The sequence below is a fragment of the Cupressus sempervirens genome, chromosome 7 (genome assembly GCF_028749045.1).
Source record: "Cupressus sempervirens isolate cs-2001-9-10 chromosome 7, ASM2874904v1, whole genome shotgun sequence".
NCBI lineage: Eukaryota > Viridiplantae > Streptophyta > Pinopsida > Cupressales > Cupressaceae > Cupressus > Cupressus sempervirens.
In genome coordinates, this window is record NC_143124.1 from 134,776,222 (window position 1) to 134,780,602 (window position 4,381).

The 4,381-nt window shown below is 34.2% G+C and overlaps 1 pseudogene; it reads left to right on the forward strand.

Moving 5' to 3' along the window:
* Positions 1-2,138: 2,138 nt before the first annotated feature.
* Positions 2,139-4,079, forward strand: LOC149545872 (GDSL esterase/lipase 7-like; annotated as a pseudogene).
* Positions 4,080-4,381: the final 302 nt, after the last annotated feature.

The window sequence follows — 4,381 nt, forward strand, 5'->3', positions numbered from 1 at the left end:
TTCAAGAACTAAAAAATTAATCTAAAAAGATACCAAAGAAAAAACTTTAAATCTCATTATCACCTTTAGGACCATCGAATTTTTAAAGTGGCGTCTATAGATTTATTCAATATGAACAAAGGTTGTCCTTTGGTTAAATTTAAAAATCTCTTGTAACAAATAATTTTTTAAAAATAAGATTGACTTAGCAATTAAATCTCACTTTCATCCACCTTTCTACAATTCAACAAAATAAGTTATTGGAGAGGTGATGCCTTATTAAATGACTTAACTACTTCACCTACTCTTCTCTTATTAAAATGTAGTCAAGCTTCCAATAATTCTTTACCATCTTACTTTATCAAACTAAACTGTGTTCTCCTTCTTATTTGATTTATCCAAATGAAACCACTTCACCTTTTTTTTTCAAAAAAAAAAGATTCAAATTACTATTATGAATCTTTATCTTTTTGTTTTGGTTTCTCAATTTAAATCCATTTGACATAATCTTTTTTTGATTAAAGAAAAAAGAGAGATGCATAACTAGAGGAAGAAATCTAGTAACCAATATATGTGATCATTTTTTCATAGGTACATCTATTACCATTCTTAAAAGAGTTTAAACAATGAGAACATATGTACTAATAGCTGATCACACATGTAGTAATAGTCATACTAATTGTCAATCATTTTTAGCTTATTTGGTTGGTGATTGACTAATTTGCACTTACTAGAACATTTAACCACAAGTATTGATATTTAAATCTTAAGTTTATATCTTCACTAACTTATGAAAATACACCAAAAACACTAAATTAACATCAACAGCTACTAAATCTTTTCCCCTTCTCTGATTCTTTTACCTTTTTATTGGACTTGCCTACCTCAAGTGTACTTTTTGGCTCCTAGGTGGTTTTCTTTTTACGCTTGACTAAAACTAGTTGGATTTATCTAATATAAAAAATAGATACCAATTATAAGAGTTAAGTATTAGAAGCTTCTACCCACACTACTACACATCTCTTCCACTATTTCTTTTTATGATTCCCAATATTAATTAGCAATGTGTCCAATTATAAATAGCTAAATCTATTTTTTTCCACCAATTAAAAATTGTACGATATATTGTTTTAATTGCCGGATACGCACATCAAAATAAGAATGGAAAACTCAATGCCAAGCATATTAGGTAGGATGTCATCACTTATTTTACAGCAGCTTAAAAAGAGCCTTTTGTGCCAGACACATGTATGTGTTCGGAGATTCCCTAGCAGACGTGGGGAATAACAATTATATACCAGATTGTCAAGCCCGTACAAACTACTCACCATATGGCATCTCATTTTCCCCCTACGCAACTGGTCATCTTAGTAATGGCCGCACCGCTTTTTACCTTGCTAGAATAATTTCTTTCCGGAAACCCACTCTTGCAAAAGGAAAAGAAAAATATATCAGGAAAATTGATGACTGCAGACTTTCCAGTCGTCTTGCATGCCTATCAGCAAGTCTCAACCGTCGATTTGTACATTTAGCTCGTCCCTTCCATATAGTTAAGGTATTCCCGTCCATATAGTTGTGCATTCTCGTGTTGGCCGTTTGTAAAGCCAATCAGACGCAAGTAAAATAATTTAGATCAAATCTACTTCTTCCATCCTGTACTGACATCTCGGGTATAGTTGTTCATTCTCTTCTCTCGATATTTTTAAGGGCCCATGATATTCTGCTCCCACCAATTTTAGTCCAATCAAGTTACAGAAAAATGTCTTTCATGGATTTTTAGTTAAACAAATTTGCATCTTTCTCTTGATGAATCTTATAGTATTAGAACAGAAATAAATAAAAATATACGACTTTCGGATGAGCCTGGGCGATAGTTCTCTGCCCTGGCGGGAGCTAATAAAAGATGTACGTAGCAACTAGTGAATCCATTCTTTGAATGCAAGCTGCGATTTTCCTTTTGCTTTTGACTAAAATAGATGGTTTCACGCGATTTATGAAAGTTAAGTATTCAAAGCTTCTACGCTAAACTGCTACACATCTCTTCCATTAATTTTTATGATTAAAAATTTCTAACGACTTATCATAAAGTATTAATGATTTCGGATAGCAGAACAGTATATATATGAACAGAGCCTATTTTTGTGGATAGTCACGTCAAAATAAGAATGGAAAGCTCAGTGCTGGGTATTTTAGGTGGGCTGTGGCTCATCGCTACTTGTTTTGGTGCAGCAGCTGAAAAAGAGCCATCTGTGCCAGCCATGTATGTGTTCGGAGATTCACTAGCAGATGTGGGGAATAACAATTATTTACCAGTCACTGAAGCCCGTTCAAACTACACACCATATGGCATCTCGTTTTTCCCCTACCCAACTGGCCGTGTTACTAATGGCCGCACCGTCTTTGACTTCATTGGTAAAATTTCTTGTTATTATAGATTTCTATGATCTTGATGAAAAGATGGAAATGAATGACATCCTCTTAATGAAGTTTATTGTGGTTACAGCTACTTATATGGGGATTCCTTTTTCCCCTCCTTATCTCCAACCAAATGCCAACTTTAGAAGTGGGGTTAATTTCGGATCAGGAGCAAGCGGTCTGCTGGATTCAACAAATCGCGGTCAGCTCTCTACTATTTCAGCCCCAAAATTAATAAAAATATGTTAAAGCTGAAAATCGAAATATTTTTACTTCAACAATTTAAGCTCAATATTTTCTGCCATGGCTATGTTTTCGATTAAAAGGTTTTTGTTAGAGCTATGCTTTAGGTTTTTTTATCAATTGTTTAAAATCATCTCGGTTAATTAAATAAAATAACGTTCCTTGATTATGTCCTTAAATAGGAGGTGTAATATGATCTGATTGGTTGTATTGGATTTTGTAAAACTCAGAAGTTACAATGCTCAGCATGAGCCGACAAGTACATCTATTTGATGAGTATTCTAATAATCTTACTGAAGCTGGACAAGCTAATTTAGGCAAGTCTTTATACGGCATAATAACTGGAGGCGGTGACATGCTTGCCTACGTAGCGAACAGTACTCTCAGAAACACAACTACTCCAGCAGAGTACGTCACTCTGATGCTTGCCAAATTTGAGGAATAAATAAAAGTAAGTTTTGCAAATCTATCAATGAATTTGATTCAAAAAATACGCAGTCAAATTCTGGTAGTAATATCAAAAGTGAAAATATCAAAAACTACACAGTCAAATTTTGATAGCAATATCAAAAATGAAAATATTAAAAACTACACAGTCAAATTCTGATACCAATATCAAAAGTGAAAATATCTCCTACTTATCATTATTACTATGCAACGTGACAGATGCTTTACAATTGCGGGGCAAGGAAATTTATTATATTTAACATTCTACCCATGGGATGTGCACCTACGGAAAGACTTGTTAAAATCAAGATTTACCATGGGGATTGCGTCGACTATTTGACTAAGATTATTAAGATGTATAACACCGCTTTCAACTCATTTGTGACTCAGCTTAATGAAAACCTTACTGAAGGAACCATTATCAGATTTAATGCTTATGATCTTTTAATGGACATGATCCAAAATGGTGAAGACTATGGTAGGTTGATATCTTCATGGAATCCCTAGTTTCTATCAATATTTTCTTTTATGAGTTTAATATAATGAATTTGTCATTGAAACGATTGTATGGAAAATTTGGGTGCAGGATTTTATGATACTAGCTCGGCATGCTGTGGAGCGGGAAAATTTGGTACAGAAATAAACTGTGGAAAGACTAATCCACCGAACTTGTTTTGCAATGATACAAGCGCATATGTGTACTGGGATGGATTCCATGGCACTGAGAAGGTCTATCGCATTTTTTCGGAGCAGATTTTGTGCGGAAACACTTCTCTTGTGTATCCATTTAATCTCTCCACGTTGGTCGCAGGACAAATCATGAGTCTTAAAACTCCCGTAGCACAAAGTCTCTCTGAAATGTAGTGACTACATGATTTGTGAATTTGAATTCACACAGAATTTATGATTAAATATTTTCCCAATATTATAGCATTGGTTAAAGACGAACTTAGTCTAGGCTGTGGGGTTTGGTTTTGCATGTTGGACTGGTGTGTAGAGGGAGATTTCTAGGTTGGTTTAGTGGCTAATGACTTCTTAATTGTCCTCTTCATAAGAATGGTTGGTAAGAAAAATAAAGATCTGGTTGACATGATCAATAGTCATTTTCTGGATTTAACAGAAAATAGATTGAGAGATATGAGATAATGAAACTCCTCCCTTCCAAAAGGAATTGTGCTAAATGTAGTTTTTGAAGCTCTCAGCAAAGACTAGTGCTCTAAATTGCACATAAGAAATGGAAAGACCTGGCTATTTCTAATATGATTGAATCCAATGAGTATATCTTCTAGTGGTGCTG